Source organism: Lissotriton vulgaris, unplaced genomic scaffold (genome assembly GCF_964263255.1).
Source record: "Lissotriton vulgaris unplaced genomic scaffold, aLisVul1.2 SCAFFOLD_1159, whole genome shotgun sequence".
NCBI lineage: Eukaryota > Metazoa > Chordata > Amphibia > Caudata > Salamandridae > Lissotriton > Lissotriton vulgaris.
Window position 1 is genome coordinate 482,646 of NW_028249137.1, and position 17,402 is coordinate 500,047.

The following is a 17,402-nucleotide window of genomic DNA, read 5'->3' on the forward strand; positions in this document are numbered from 1 at the left end:
TTGGCCACCCTCTGCTGTGCGTCCGGTTTCAGGGACGTAAGCCGGAGCCATGCGTGGTGCCGTTGGTTGACTCCGTGGCAAAATCCGTGAGCAGCCAACAGGGAAGAGTCTGCTGCCGCGCTGATAATCTGGTTGGCCACCAGCATCCCCTCACTCAGTACTTCCATGAAGTCTTCACGCTGCTCCCGAGGTAAATGCTCCGCAAAGCGCTCGAGGGAGTCCCAGAGGGCACGGTCGTATCGGCCCAACAGCACCGTGGCACTCGCCGCTTTCATGGAGGTAGCGGAAGTTCCACAGACTTTTCTCCCCGCCGAATCCATCCACCTTGACTCCTTATCCGGGGGGACCGTGGAGGACGGAGTGGTGGCATGCTGCTTGCGGGCCGCCGTCCCAATGACAGAGTCAGGCGGAGGCTCCGTTCTCAAAAAGGCCGGATCCGAGTCGGGAGCCCGGTACTTCTTTAGTAATCTTGATGGAGCCGCCTTCGTCACCGCAGGGGTGAGAAACAGGGCCATAGCCGGTTCTTCCAGGCCCAGCACCAGAGGCAGGAGAGGACGAGACAGGTGCTTTTGATGTAAAGTCTCAAAAATGACTGACGTCTTCAGAGTAGGCACCGTCAGGGATATGCCCAACTTCGCAGCGCCCCTCAACAGGACGTCATGGAACGCCACCAGGTCATCTATCGGGGACACTCTCGTGTCCGGCGACCCCGATAGGGTAGGGGAATAATCCCTGGTCCCAGAGGACCTCGTGTGTGAGCGAGATTCGCGCCTCCTACGGCGGTGTCTCGACCTCGTGGATGATCTGCGTCGCGATCTCTCCTTCCTCCCAGAGCGAGAGCGAGACCTGCCTGCTCTTGGCCGCTCCTTCGGTTTACGTGGAGGGGTCTTCCTCGGTTCCTCACGGGGTTTCGTCGGTTCCTCCCGGGGCTTCGGTTTTGGGGTCCCCTTAGGAGGAACAGGCAGGGACGGCAGGGAAGTGGACCTCGGAGGAGGAACCTTCGGCTGCGGGGTGGGCCCATGCGGAGGGACCGGAGGCGGAGGAGGGTCTCCTGAAGGCAGTGGAGGTTTGGGTGGAGGGTCCTCCTTAGGCACAGGGGGAGGAGTCGGAGTACTGGGCCGAGATGGAGTGTACACCTCAGAGTACACCGAGCCCGGTGACCCTTTAGGCGAAGGGTGCGTGGGGCCAGCCCCATCAGCCGGTGACCTCTTCCTCTTGCGTCCTCCACTTGAAGCAGCGTGACTTCTGGGACTAGAGTCCCTCTTGCGTCGTTTCGGAGAGGCTGACCGACTCCTGGACGCAGAGCGACGCTTTTCCGGCGTCGAACGCCGTTTCCTCGACTCCGGCGTCGATCGCCGTCTCCTCGGCGTCGACCCTCTTTTCCTCGGCGTCGATCGTCGACTCCTCGACGTCGATCTCTTCTTCCGCGACGTCATACGCCGCCTTCTCGACGTCGAGCGTTCTGTCTTCGACGATGAACGTCGCCGTCTTCGTGATGCTCTCGACGTCGAGGAGCCCCTCAACGTCGACCGGTGCCTCGACGCCGATCGACTGTCGCCTCGACGGCGATCGACGGTGTCGCCTCGACGGCGAGCGTCGATGCCGCTTCGACGGCGAGCGCCGATGCCTGTCACTACGCCTCCGGCGTCGGTAGGAAGACCTCGACGTCGACAAAGACGATGACGTAGACGGTGGCTTCGACGGCGACTTCTCCATGACCTTCGACGTCGAGCCGTCCCGCCGTCTCGACCCGGAGCCCCGGGGAGAAGGGGAGCACACCGCCGTCATCCCTCTCGACGTCGTCGTCGATGCAATCGATGTCGACGGAGACCGGGAGCGTTTGCTGGACTTCCTGCCTCCGGGGAGCCCCCCAGAGGCCTCAGCAGAGGGAGCCTTCCCAACCTGCCCAGACCCACCTGCAGCCTGCAGACACCTCTCTTCAAGGCCAGAAAGCCTGATCTTCATCCTGTCCCGAGGAGTAAACTTCTGGCAGATGGTACAATCCTCAGGGACATGGTCCACAGGGAGGCACACGATGCAGACATCATGGGGATCACTCTTGGCCTTCTTCCTCCCACATGCTGGGCACTGAACAAACAGGCCAGGCATTTTAGGGTCCTAAAACGCCTAAAACAGCACAAAAAAAGGAGAAGAGAACACCAAGAATTAAACTGCAACGCTTTTAGAATTCAAAAGTGTCAAAAAAATCCAATAAACCCTTGAAAAAGGGAGAGCTTAATGCCAGGGTCCTGTAAGCAGGAGCCGGAAAAAAGAACTGAAAGTAGAGGGACCTGCTATGCATTCTGGGATACTGGGAGAAGTTCTGGAAAGTTCTCTTAAAGGCACAGTATCCTATTTAAGCCACATAATGGCAGCCTATGGGGATTGTCTGTCCCTACCTTCCTCTCTATCATTCCAGAGTCTTTGACTGGGGGAGGCAAGTTTCTCTATGGTAGAAACTGGCAGGCTGTGCTGTGTGTGGTGTTTTTTGGGTGGAATTTCTAGTTGAAGTACTGGACAGTGTAGCCTGTGGATATAGGCTGCATTATTTGTCTTTAAATTCTCTCTTAAGTGTCTTTGCAGTTTCTGCATTATTTTGACAACTTAAGAGATTATTTTTTGATTGCCGGGGTCCACGCACATGGGCGGGACTATTCACTAGATTATGACTATACACAGAGATCCCCTACTACAGAACCCTGATTTCTACTCAGGTCTAGAACCGGGTGCGTTTACGCACTGGAGGGCAGCGGGTTGCCGTGCGCTCTTCCAGATGTATGACTCGGAGGGGGTGGTCCCTTTCCAGCATTTGAAGCAGTAATTCCAACTGACTGAGGCAGAGAGGTTAAGGTACATGCAGGTTAGGCATTGGGCGCTTCAGCCGCAGGTACGAGACACTGCAGATCGTCAGATGAGGCCGTACGAGAGGTGGTTAATAACTCGCACCTCTGACGCCAAACTGATCACGGACCTCTATAAATTCCTGCAACCCCCCCCCCCATTTCATTTTTATAACCCTGGCAGGGAACGCTGGAATAGAGAGCTGGGGAGGACGCTCAGTCATAAGGAATGGGATCAGATTGCATACCGCGCGAGACACTCAGCATACCACACAGGACTCACAGAAACATTCACAAAGGTGTCCACTTATTGGTATTATACCCCGGAGAGACTACATGAAATGAATAGGAATATTGGGAAGGCGTGTTGGAGGGGATGTGGACAGACGGGGACTCTCACGCATGTGCTTTGGGATTGCCCCCTGTTGAGGGAATACTGGACGGAGATCATTGATGAGATAGATGCTCACTTTGAGGTAGAATTGCCACGCTTCCCGGCGTATGTTTTGTTGGGCCTCCCGAATGGGCTAATGTACCCGCTGAAGTCCCATAGAGGTCGGCAAATGGCAATAGCACTGGGATCGGCAATCCAGTACATATTGATACATTGGCGCACTACCACAGTCCCCTCCATCACGGGCTGGCTCCACAGACTTTGGCATGTTCTAGGCATGGAAAAACTATTGCTTATGGTGGCGGGGGACGTGGAGCAATTTGATGAGTTGTGGCGACCATTTCATGCGCTCTTGACCACAGAATTTAGAGAACTTACCTGTCCGAGGTACCTTAGACTCCTGAGACTAACACCTCCTGTAGACCCAACCAACTAAACAGACATGAGATGGGGACTCATGGGGTGGGGGGGTGGGGTGGGGTGGGGCAGCAGGACGCATCAATGCTTAGGCACTGGACGGGGGGAGGTTGGGAGGGAGTTGGGGTGTTGGGGGGGAGGGTTCAGGGGGGGAGTGAGGGTTGGCTTCTTGCTTTTCCTTCCTTTAGCTTTTCAGCCTCACCGACAGTGGCAAACATGTTCAGCTTTTTCTCAACGGAACCTTATCTGCAGTAGCCACTGTCCATTACCATGCTTTGATTACTTTCGCTTTGACATTTTTGTTTGTAATGTGCATACCCCTCCCTTCTATGTCCCCTTCCCTCCTATGTTTTGCCTTAATAAAAAGCTTTAAACCTAAAATTGTGTTGCCTATTGCAACCACTTTAGCTATTGTACTTACAGAGTCTATTACTTTTTTACAAAGTAATTACCTAAAGTCACTCATATTGAGAAAGGAAAATGCTACTTACCAGTATGCAGCTGTTCTTGGCATGTAGACCTGTAGAGTTACACACTATGCATAGATGGCCACCTAGTGTTGGGCCCGGATGTTTGCAGTTTGTTTTGTTGTAGAAAAGTATTTTGGAGTCACAGGATAGGTGACTCCTCCTTAGGATGATACTGCGCATGGGCATCGACTCAATACCCCAGGTTGTTTTTCGCCATTAGGGAAGTGATGGAGCTGTACAAGAAGTAGTGATGTCCATGTGGTTTGTATCTAACTAATATTATGTTTCAAAATTTGAGAGAGACCCCTTAGCACACCAGGGGAATAGGGTACTTTAAACAGTAAAAAAGGTTTTTCCCTTGGCGGACGAACTAAAGTTTCACAAACTATGTAATTATCTAGGTCACCCAAACAAGAGCACTGGGTCCTACACAATTTGATACACCAACACAACAGTAATATGACTCACTGTTTTTTTTGTTGAAATAATTTTTTCATCATAAATATTGCAATTCTTAAAAACACATTGTGCACTTACATCGAAACTCATTACAATTTCATTAACAACATTTTTATACACATAATGATTAAAAACACATTAACTCACAATCACTTATCAGTTGGCTATAAAGAGAAATCACAGAGGGGGAGAGACATACAAAGACACTCCTTATTAGTCATTAAATTTTGTACATCTGAGAACCTAACATTAAAAAAAAATCAAGACCTGGACGTGCTTAATATCTTGTCTACAGGGTAGAGTCAGTCTCTTGATTATGCAGTGGTGGCGTCTAATTAATATAATACTTGAACAGATAAAGGTAGCCGGGGAGGCAGGTGGGCATGTGTAACTCTGCAGCTCTACATGCCAAGACCAGATGCATACTGGTAAGTAGCATTTTCCGTTCGAGGCATATGAGCTGCAGATTATACTCTATGCATAGATTGTATAGCAGTACCCACACCTAGCGGCGGCCACCCGTATCTATTGCAGTTGTTTGAAACAGTGTTTTAATACAGCCTGGCCCACAGTGGCTTGTTGTTTAGTTTGCACATCTACACAATAATGCTTTGTGAATGTGTGCGTTGTAAGCCATGTAGCTGCTCTGCATAGGTCATCTAAGGGGATGTTCCCTAAGAATGCCATTGAAGTCCCTACCTTTCTTGTTGAGTGGGCTTTTGGAGGAATTGTTAACGTGCGTTTTGCTTTATGGTAACAAATTTGTATGCATTTAGCTATCCATCTGGCGATCCCCGATTTTGATATAGGGTTGCCTTTATGTGGTGGCGAAAAAGATACAAAAAGTTGTTTTGTTTCACGAAACGATTGTGTTCTTTCGATATAGTACAGCAGAGCTCTTTTAACGTCTAAGGTGATGATCAGCCATCTGGATTATGGCAATGCCATGCACTTTGGACTGAACGAGGACCTGCTGGCAAAACTGCAGACCCTCCAGAATGCGGCTGCCAGACTAGTCCTGGACCTACCCCCTGGACCTGCATCGGCGCCATGTTTGAGAAAGCTCCATTGGCTTCCCATCCGTCAGAGAAGCCATTTTAAGATCTTGAGTATAACGCACAACTCTCTGTAGAATAATGGGCCCAAATATCTTCATAAGAAACTTAATTGGTATGTCCCCAAGAGATCCTTAAGGTCCAGCAATAAATCATTTCTGACTCAGCCGCGCGTCCGTACCTCCAGGTACGGTCAGCGCTCTTTCTTATCTTGCCCCTCTTCTCTGGAACAAACTGCCTCCGCACCTCCTATCCATCACTGAACACAAGCAATTTCGCAAAGCATTAAAAACCTGGCTCTTCCCCAAGTAGTTCCCATTTCTGGTTTAGCCCCAAGCAGTCCTTCTGATTCCGGCCTAGCCCCCCTTCTGATCATTTGGTTTTAATGTTGCAAGCGCCTTGAGACCTTGCGGTGATAAGATGCGCTATATAGAAACCTTTGACATGACATGTGTAGAACCCTTTCTGCAACTGTTTGAGGCTGCGAGAAGAATACGGGCAGCACAACGGATTGATTTACATAGAATGGTGAAATGACTTTAGACAGGAATTTTAGATTAGTACGAAGAACCACTTTGTTATGATGCATTTGCAAAAAGGGTTCTTGAATGGTAAATGCTTGTAGTTCACTAACCCTTCTAAGAGAAGTAATTGCTACCAGGAATGCTACTTTCCAAGTTAGGAATTGCAATTCACATTTATGTAATGGTTCAAAGGGAGGATCCATTAACTTTGTAAGAACAATGTTCAGGTTGCACACTGGTGCTGGTGGCGTTCTGGGAGGAATTCTTCTTTTGAATACTTCCATGAAAGCTTTGATAGCTGGTACTCTAAAAAGAGACTGATGTTGTCTGTTGTGTAAGTATGCTGCAAAGGCAGCAAGGTGCGGTCTTATAGACATATAGGCTAAGTTACACTTTTGAAGGTGTAATAGGTATCCTACGATGTGTTGGATAGACACGTCTAAGGGATCTATTTGGTTGTTTTGGCAGTATATGACAAAGCGTTTCCACTTAGCAGCATAACATGCTCCGGTAGGGGGACGTCTAGCTTCTTTAATGATGTTCATGCATTCTGGAGGAAGGTTGAGGTAACCAAACTATGACAGGGGTCTCCAAACTGGTCCTGGAGGGCCGGATCCATGCCAGATTTTTAAAATTACTACATGTATCTCAATGGGGATATCCCAAAAATCTGTCATGGATCCGGTCCTCCAGGACCGGTTTGGAGACCCCTGCTTTAGGACTTCAGGAGCCAGATCGCTAGGTTGAGCTGAGCTGGGTCCGGGTGTCTGATCTCTCCATGGTTTTGCGTTAATAGGCGTGGAGATAGATTTCGTTTTTGATGTGGCACCACAGACATTTGCAGCAGCATGGTGTACCACGGTTGTCTGGCCCAAGTTGGAGCGACTAGAATGAGTGTCAGGGAATGTTGTTGTAGTTTGCGCACCACTAATGGAAGTAGTGGGAGAGGAGGAAAAGTGTACGCAAATAGTCTTGACCAGTTCATCCATATCGCATTGCCCTTGGACAATGGGTGTGGGTATCTGGCGGCAAAGTTTGGGCATTTTGCATTTTCGTGTGTGGCAAAGAGGTCTATCTGAGGTTGTCGCCCACATTTGGAGGAACGGATGAAGAACTTGGGGGGTGAAGTTCCCACTCGTGGATCTGCTGTGTTTGTCGACTTAGCAGATCTGCGATAGTGTTTGGTACTCCTGGGACGTGTTGGGCTAAGAGAAAGATTTTTAGCGGTATAGCCCATCTCCATATCGGCTGTGCTAACTGAGAGAGCTGCAGAGAGTGTGTCCCATCTTGTTTGTTTATGTAGTACATAGCTGTCATATTGTCTGTACGGACTAAGACAGCTTTGCCTGACACTTGAGTTTGAAATGCTTTCAGAGCTAGAAACACAGGTAGCAACTCCAAGTGATTGATATGGAGTAACTTTTGTTGCGGTGTCCACCTGCCCTGCATGGTGTGATGCAGTAGATGGGCTCCCCAGCCGGAGAGCGATGTGTCCGCTGTCAGGACTACTAGGGGAACTGGCTCTAGAAACGGTTGTCTCTTGGAAAGGTTTTTGGTGTTCCACCATTGCAGAGAACGATGAGTCCGAACCTCTACCAATACTAGGTCTGTTAAGTGACCTAGAGCCTGGTTCCATTGGCGTGCTAGGCCCTCTTGAAGGGAACGCATTTGCAATCTTGTGTGAGGTACTACAGATATGCAAGATGCCATCATTCCTATGAGTTGAATGAACACTCGAGCTGGTAGCGAGTGTTGTGGTTTGAATTTTGTTAGGAGAGTTTGTACACTTGCTATCCTGGCTGGAGAGGGATAAGCTAATGTTAATTGGGTGTTTATTGTAGCGCCGAGATATTGCTGTATGTGCGAGGGGTGCAGGTGCGATTTGACGTGATTTACTGTGAATCCCAAGTTGTGAAGCAGTTGAATAGTAGCGGGAGTGTGTTGCGCACACACTGGTTGTATGAGCTGGCTTTTATTTATTTATTTATTGATTGATTTTGTTGAGCACGACAGCTACCCATAAGGGTTTCCCGGCGCTATGAGCCAGTCGTCAAGATATGGGAAGACGTGAATGTGCTGTCTTCTTAGGTGTGCTGCTACTACTGCTAGGCATTTGGTAAACACCCTTTGAGCTGTTGTGACTCCGAAAGGGAGCGCTTTGAACTGGTAGTGTTGTTCGTCTAGCACAAATCTGAGATATTTTCTGTGTGCTGCGTGGATAGGAATATGGAAGTAGGCGTCCTTGAGATCTAGAGTGACAAGGAAGTCTTTTAATACCAGTAATGGGAGGACCTGTTGTAGTGTGACCATATGAAAATGATCCGACTGTATGTAAATATTTGGAGGTCTGATGGGTCTTAGAGATCCGTCCTTCTTTGGTATTAGGAAATATAGGGAATATACTCCATTGGTTTTCTGATGCTCTGGAACTATTTCTATTGCATTTTTCTGCAGGAGGGATATTACCTCCTGTCTGAGCAATGTTAAATGTTCCTGTGACATTGGACGTTGCTTGGGTGGTATGTTTGGGGGGTAGATGTTAGTTCCTGACAATAACCCGATTTAATTCTTTGGAGCACTCACCTGTCTGATGTGATGTTTTCCCAGGCTGGCAGGTACTGTTGAAGTCTTCCCCCGACAGGAGTGGAATGAGGCGGGGGAAGGGGAATGGAGTCATTGGGCATGGGTAGAGGCAGAGCGCGAGTTGTTATTTTTGCCTCTGCTATGGTTACCCCTGTACCCACCCCTTTGGTAGCCTTTACTGTACGTAGACTGTGTAGGGGCTTTGTACGAGGTAGAAGCTGTGTCTGAAGTATATCCCCTGGTGGCACCTCGATAGTTTGAGCGACAAAATGAACGTCTGGGAGCCTGCGACTGCAGGGCTCCCATAGATTTAGCAGTGTGTATCTTTTTTCATTTTCTCTAATGATACATCTACCTCGCGTCCAAATAGATGTTGTTCGTCAAAGGGTTGGTTAAGAATGGCGCTTTGTACCTCTGGCTTGAACCCGGATATGCGCAGCCAGGGGTGCCTGCATAGCAAGACGCTGGTGTTAACTGCCCTAGAGGCAGTGTCTGCTGCATCAAGGGCACACCCAATAGAGGTGTGTGTGATGTTTTTCCCCTCCTGGATGAGCTTGTTTGCTCTATCCTTGTACTTGTCTGGGAGGTGCCTCATTAGTGACTCTAGCTCATCGTAATGTGCCCTGTCATATCTGGCTAGCAGTGCCTGTGTATTGGCGATACGCCACATGTTTGCTGCTTGAGACGTTGTTCTTTTACCTGATGTGTCAAGTAGCTTAGACTCTTTATCTGGTGGTGCAGCCTCACCGGATGTTTGTGAGTTTGCTCTCTTGCGTGCGTTGGAAACTACAAGTGAGTCTAGTGGTACTGGGCCTTTAATATATGCTGGGTCTGATGGGGCAGCTTTACATTTTTTCTCTATCCGAGGGTTAATGACCCGAGTTCTGACTGGGTCTTTGAAGACTTCAGGAGCATGCTTGATCACTCCTATGAGCATGGGCAAGAGGTATGAAGACCTTTGTGCATTATCAAATGTATCCATCAGGAAGTCTTCCTCAACAGGATCTGTATAAATATCTACCCCATGATAGTGTGCAGCCCTGTGAATTAATTCATTAAACCCTATAGTGTCTTCGGGTAGGGAAGGCCTTGAGGGGTATATCTCATCCTGAGGGACATTTGGGATATCTAGGGTGGTATAATTGTCCCACAGGTCTGGGAATCCTGTGGGCATTGTTGGATTAGGTGTGTTACCCCCAATATCATCAGAGCTATCATCCCTGTGTGGTGTGATAGGGGATGCTGGAGAATGCTGTGGTGGTGGTGATGGTACGGGTGAGAGAGAAGGGGAAGGCAGTCTTAAGGGAGCGGTAGCCATGTCCTTCTTTGAATGCAGAGCTGGAGTGTCCAGTGGTCGCTTTTTTGGAGCCAAAACTAGGTGTCCAGTGACTGGGTCCTTAGCCAGAGTCTTTCGAGCAGGGTCTGGGTAGGATAAATCCACTGCAAGGGGATTGGTCTTTTGGTGCTGAGGAAGTCTTGTGCACCGAGATGGCTTGTTTTGGTTTCTTGGCAATGTCTTTCACTGGGGAGGCAGCCGTCTTTTTCGGCTCCGAAGCTTTTTTCGGTTCAGAGTGTTTTTTTGGTTCCGGTACGGTTTTTGGATTTGGATACGATTACCTTTTCGGATCCGATGATTTATTTCGGTTCCGGTGGGGTCTTGGAATCCGAAGCGGGCTTGCTTTGTTCCTGCCTGGGTTTCGGTGCCAAAGGAGTATTGGTGTGCTTCGGTGCCGATGGCTTGGATGTCGGGCCGTTGTCTTTTTCGGTGCCTGTGTGCGTGCGCCGGCACAGTGTGAAGGTCAACTCGAGCTCGAGTCGCCTGAAGGCTTGGTTAGCTTCTTAGCCAGGCCCGAAGGTGGGGCAGTAGAAGCAGAGTGATGGTGTGCACCCGAGCCAGAGGGCGAGGGTGTGACGTGGGCCTTCTGTGTCGAGGAAGGGTCGGGGTCGACGGTCTTACTTACGACCCGCTGCGCAGGAGTGATGTCCTCGACTTCGAAATCTTGTGTTTCGGAGCTGCTGTCAACGTTGTGCTGTTCAGGGACGTTGACGCCCTCCTCGAAGATGTCGTCCGGAATCGGAGCTGAAGATCTTTGAGCCATTGTTCTCCTCGCTCTTTGGTCCCGGACAGTCTTTTTGGAGCAGAAAGAGGCACAAGCTGAACAGTCTATCACCTCGTGCTCCAGAGAGAGACAGAGGTTACACACCTCATGCAGATCGGTGTGGGGAAACTTTGACCCACATTGAGGACACTTCTTAAATGGCATCCTTTCCATGAGCTGGAGTTGAGGCCAAGGTAGGCTCGAAGGCCGTTGACGACGACCGGGATCGAGATCCTCAATGTTTGAAGATTAACAATGACTGTAAAGCGTTCGAAACTAAGTTTTGTAGTTTGGTGAGGATTGCGCGCCAAAGGAAATCTGTTCCAACACTGAGCGCTGGAAACACATCCAAGCCCGGTGGCAGAAAAAAACAATCTGGGGATAGAGCCGATGCCCATGCGCAGTATCATCCTAAGGAGGAGTCACCTATCCTGTGACTCCCAAAAACTTTTCTACAACAAAACAAACTGCAAACATCCGGGCCCAACACTAGGTGGCCATCCATGCATAGTGTGTAATCTGCAGCTCATATGCCTCGAACAGTATATTTTGCTACTGTTGGTTCTAAAAATAAAACTGGCCTAGAGTTCAGTTCTTGAGTGTGAGAGACCATTTGCTGACCGAGTATGTACAACAAATGCTTTACACTGTCCTCCGATACTGCCTTATTGCTCAACCAAGCTACCACTTTAGAGAGTAAGGTTATATCTAACTTTAAACTCTGCCATACCTCTAGAGACTGGGGACTCTATACACACTGTACCTTACTTTGGTCCAGTATATGTAGAACCACTTTCTTACATCTATCTCTATTATTTAGCGACTCTGCTCCTTACGGTACACAATTGGTTTAACAGCAACTGTTCAGACCCAGCATACCGCCTGGAATTGCACACCTTGGGCTTCTCCTCTATCCAGGGGATGTTGTATGGCACCATTGTTCCCCCAGGCTCTCCCAGAGGTCATACGCAGAGTGCTCCTGGCCTGGCGGGCCTCTCTGCGTCATACCCGCTGGTCGGGCAAGCTGACCCAATATACCCCCTTGTGGTAAGGCACCAGGCTCCGAGAGATTGCTTCCTTGTCAGGGTTCTGGCCCTGGGACCTCAACTGAATCTCTTTGCTGGGCGATGTCTGGAGCGGTTGTAGGAGAGTAGGGTCTGCAATCCTATGATCACCCAGATTTTTTGCTTTTGTTTCACTGGTTTACGACTTTCTCTGGCTGTGGGCCTGCCAATCAGACCCACAGCCTGGCTGTTCTCTTTCTAAATTACCACATGTACCCTAGGTGCATTTACCAATTGGTACTGGGCCACCTTATCAGACCCTGTAGCTCAGGGCATAGGTGTACCCAGGGCTGCCAGGGGCTGCAGCATGTATTATGCCACCCCTGGCTGGCCTCCTAAATTTGACACAACTGGCTGCATGACAGCTGGGGCAAAGTCGTGTAATCACCCTTTGCTGTAGGTGTAGTATACCTATACCTAACCCTAAAAATGGACACACAGATTCCTATCAGTCACTCCTATGGCAGGCCTTGACAATCCTGAAGGCAGAGTGCTTGGAATCATGTGAGATGGTGCTCTGGCATGAGCTGAGCCTGTCTGCAGCTTGCGGAATCAAGTCCTAATAGCTGTTCCATGATATCGCATACCATATACTCTTAAGTGCATTATAATCCTCGCGGTTAAACGCTAACTTTGGTACTGCTTTATCAAAACATGTCGAGTAAGGTGTCATACGAATTGGAATACTAACCCCTCGCCAATTCTGGCGACGGGGTTAGCATTCCACCCTTCTAGAGGGACACGACATGTATGTAACTGTGAACCCCGGTTAAAGTTAACTGAAGCCTCAGCTCCACAAAATGGATGCTGCCACCACAGACACGAGTCTGACCTCCTGCTGCTGGGAGTCCTTCCAGCGAGGGAGGCCTGGACAAAGGGTTTCCTGTCCGGGGCGGTGCTAGCACCGTCCCAGACATGGTTTTGTGTATCCTGGGTAGGCAGGGCTTTTCAGGAAGGTGACTGCTGAGTGGCACCCCGGTGCTCACTACGCATAGGCCAGTCAGAACCAGTTCCAGGGGCACACCAGCCCCTGGCCTGGGGAAGTCCGGCAGGGGAGAGGGGTGTAACCACCCCCCTCCTGGTCCCACCCATAGGCAGGACCTCGTCACCGGGTCAGCCCCCTTTTTTAGTATAAAGATAGGAGCGGGCCCCCTGTTCAAATTAGATCATCTTTGGAATCAAGATACGACTTTCTTCGAAAGGACTTCACGATTTCTTCATCAAGATTCTCCCTTGTGGCTAAGGAGTAGTCACCCTGCATCAAGCGGGCACCATCCTAAGAAACCCTGCGGTCTGCTGCAAGTCCTTCACGAATCAGACGACCCAGCTCGACGAGACCCGGCTTCCCTGGCACCTCTGACCTCTACTCACCTCTACAGCAAAGCTGAGAACCGTGAGTGCGACGAGACCTCGAGGGACCGACGATCGCCAAGACTGCACGACATCTTTACTGCAAGCCCACCGTGTCCTCCACTGGTGATTGCTTTGGGGTCCGAGAAGCCCCGACCCTGCGCAGCTCCAGCACCCAAGGTCAGCCTCCCTGCATCTCCACGATCTGCGTGGGGCCCTTCTGCTGTTTGCTGTGCACCGCGTTGTTTGGCTACTAGCCGGCTGGCTTGTGGCCTTGTGAACGACGCCATCACTGCTGCTGGTCTGGTTGCTCCAGGCTGGCCCTTGCTTCCTTCTTCAAGAGAGGCACCCTGGACCCTCCTAGTCCACTCCAGACGCCATTTTAGGTCCACCGCGTGGGCTTGAATTTGCCAAGGCTTTGTTGCCCAATCCTGGGTCCAGCGACGCCGACAGCTTCTATCTTCGTGGGACAGCTCGATCCTCCATCCTGGTCGCCGACAACGCCTCCTGGTCCGTGAGATCTCCGAGCACAGCGTCACCCACTCACCTAGTCGAGGTGGCTACCATCCGGTGCCCTCCTGGTGCCCACTGACTACTGGCTAGTAGTCTCGAACTTGGTCCCCTCTGCTTTCAGGTGTCATCTTCCATCGATCCAGGCTTGGATCCACCGAACTTTCTTCACTGGTCGCCTGCCAGCAACTTCTTTCTTCCAGGCTCCTGGTCCGGCAACGAGGATTCCCGACGTCTTTTGAGTCCTATGCAGCTGCAGCCCCTGGGCTAGGTAACTTCGGCATTTCGGTGCCCCAGCATAGCCTCACTATCCAAGGGTCAGGATCCACTTTCGTTTTCTCCCTACCAGGTCGGGTTCGCCCGAGAACACTAACTTTGCAAATTCTAGCTACCATAGACTTTGTCCCGCATCTCGCGTGAGAGTTCACACACTGCACCCGAGTCCCCTGGGTCTCCTAGAAGTAATCTAACGATTCTATAGTCAAGTCCTAGCAATTCCAAAGCCTATTAGTACTGTACTTACCTGCTAGTAATTTCGCATTCCACTTTCAGAGTATATGGTTTTCCGTGCCCCTCGGGCATTTGTATATACTGTGCTAACTTAAGTATTTTTGTAAGAGTTTTGGTTTGTGCTTAGTACCCTGTCCTCATAAAGAGTACAGGGCTGTTGTGATTCTTAATAAATAACTGTTTATTTTCATAACACTTGTGTGGTGTCCTTTCACTTGGTGTTCAAGGGGTATATGTGTGGTAAACAGCTGGCTTAACACGCCCTCTCGAGTCTTTAGCCTTAGACTGCTCGTATCCACGCTACTAGGATAGCTGGTCTATAAGGTTGACTTACAACCAATCATCAATAAGGGTTGCTGGACTGATACATAGTGTTCACTAGAATAGTGAGCACTGCATATCAGGCCACCTTCTCACAGCGGTACCCAGCTACGCTACATCTAGGATTTGTGGGCCAGACACTCCCTCCACTCCTCTAAATTTCTCCGATATTTGCAGCTGCGCCATGCCCTTCGCTCCTATATCCCAGATGGCACTGCTTTGCCTGAGTATAGTCCACCTTAAGCTCAGGTCATGACCGGTGATTTGGGAAGAGGAGGGATCTGGTGTGCCGAGCAGGAACAGCCTTTTTATGTGGCATGGCGATGTCCTAAGAAATTTTACTGAATGTGGGGCAAATGGGTTGGAGTGATAGAAGACTAATGTGGATTGATTTGATCTCCAGATTCAAAGTGGATATACCGATACTGGACTTGTGTGTCAATCGTTAAATGCCAATGTTAAGTGTTTTTGCCTTGGTCTTGCCTTTTAAGATGTAGCCCTGAATGGTGCTGTTTTCCTAGTTACTTTCAAAACACAATAAAAATTGAATATAAAAAAAAAAAGGAGGGATTGGAGCTATGCTCCTAGAGATGATGATTATCAACGGGGACATATATGGACGGCCCCAATGACTACCTCTTCGTTACAAAAACTCCGGTAAAAGTTTTGACTACACACGTTACTTAGGGGAAGGCAAAGATGATAGAGGAGAACTAGTCTAGTGGTATTTTACAGAAGGTGTCCAAGTTGCAAATCTTTTCTAGGCGTTTGCTTTCGCTCCTGGGTCACCAATACTGATCTTTCTGCCTTTCTTATGACTGAGACGGCTCATCGCACTGGTTCAGAGGCAACCCTTTGGTGTCCCATCACACCCTTTAATGAATTGGATAATTTCAAAAGTAGAATTCCATGAACATCATAATTTTCCGGATTACACCAAATGTGCAGCAATAAAAACAATGTTGAAAACTTAAAACAAAAATTGTGTGCCATTAAACTGGATAGGTTTTTATATTGTGCAAAATTTAGTATGCTCTGATAAAGCCTCCTTCTATGATACCTGGGACGCAGTCAGGGAAACCCAGAGCACCTCATGTTAATATCCAAAACAAAGAGAGGGGTCAGAGGTAGATGCAAAAGACAAGGATGTGGTGAAGATATTCAACCTGACCATTAATACCGCACAATGGACAGACTGTGATGGACAGTTTAGACCAGTAAGAAGACCTACACTGTCAGGACCGGGCATGACCCCCAACACATGATCTCTCTGTCTGAGCTGAGGAGGCTAAATGAGTTAATAACTTAAATCAGTACCTGCTTTTAAAACAAGCTTTTAGATCCTAAGCCAATCAAGAAGATGGGCTGGAGAGTGGGCGGAGCTTTCACAAAGCTTCCATACTGTAGTGTATACTGCATGCCTCGCAAAGCGATGGCAGCACATTCCCGCTGCATCACTAAGTGAGACCTAAAAATATATAATAGTACTTCTTCAGGGCTTGTGAGGGACACTCACTGGCCGGGTATCTGCAGAAGAATGCGAGATTTAGTAAGAGCTACTGTCTAGCTTAAAACAAAGGCACAGACTAACCCTGCAATAAATGTTCTAATGCAAAGCATATTTACTCTTGCTCCTAACTTGTCTGATGGTTTGAACAGGGCTTCAATTTCCGGGCAATTATCGGTTTTTAATTCATGATGGAATTAAGTTTCAGTATCAGAATTTCTTTTAGATAAATATTAACATTTTCTATGAGGTTACTAAAAGGGCACATAGGTTACATAGGCCTAACTAACTGATGCTTCAAATTCTGAAATACAGAGAGTGGTGTTATTTTAAGTGCTCTTGCCTAATGTGAACTAGTGCTAGGAGCTTTACCACAGCATGCCCATTTTCTTGCAAAACAATGGGTGGATGTCTGGTGTAAGAAAATGGCCTCTTTTTGCATGGTTGCCCCCACTTTTTGCCAAACTGTTTAAGCACTTTGAATGAGTGTGCCCTGGGTTCCGGCCAACTAGGTACCCAGGGCATATATTCTTTCCCTAAACTGCGTGCGCACACGCACACACACACACACACACACACACACACAGACACACATGCACCAAAACGTGTGTGCGTAAGTGAACAGTCGACATGGCACTCACACCTGCATGCCGTGACTACAATCCTCTGCCTGGCATAGGTAAGCCACCCCTCTAGCTGGATGCACTATACCAGGGCTGAGGGTACAGGTGCAGCCAAGCAACAGGAGGCCTCCGATCCCCCGTTGGATAACACTGGGCCTCCACACTCTGCACCCGGCCACCCGAGTGCCACTGAGGGTGCTTTGAGAGTGCCTCCTCGACACTGGGGGAACACTGGTTCTAACCCCAGAAAACCAACTTCTACAACCAAGTACTTACCTGTAAATCGAGAACTCCATTTCCTCCCATTAGACTGCATGGACTACTTCTGTTGAAAATTGTTTTAAGTGTGGGGCTGGTTTGTATGGAACTCTTAAGAAAACTACAAATATATAAAAACTGCTTTACTTATTTTTTCTCTAGGAACTGTCCCAATGTGATATCTAGGCATTTTACACTGAATAGAAAAAGTTTTCTGTAAAGTACTTGCTTGTATTATTGAACTTTCTTGAAAAGTATCATTTAAACTTACCTGTGCCAGGCTTGCTTGTTTCTAGGAAATAAATATAACTAAATATTTTTAAGGCAACAAATTGGTCTGAGTTTAGTCTGAGTGTGACACCATTTCATACCGGAGTGTGTACAATAAATGCTTAGCACCACCCTTTGATAAAGCCTT

At 48.8% G+C, this 17,402-nt stretch overlaps 1 protein-coding gene across 1 annotated transcript in view; it reads right to left on the minus strand.

Annotated features, from left to right (window-relative positions):
- LOC147663691 (zinc finger MYM-type protein 2-like) overlaps positions 1-17,402 on the minus strand; it is a 578,556-nt gene that overhangs the window by 432,204 nt on the left and 128,950 nt on the right. The window lies entirely within an intron of this gene.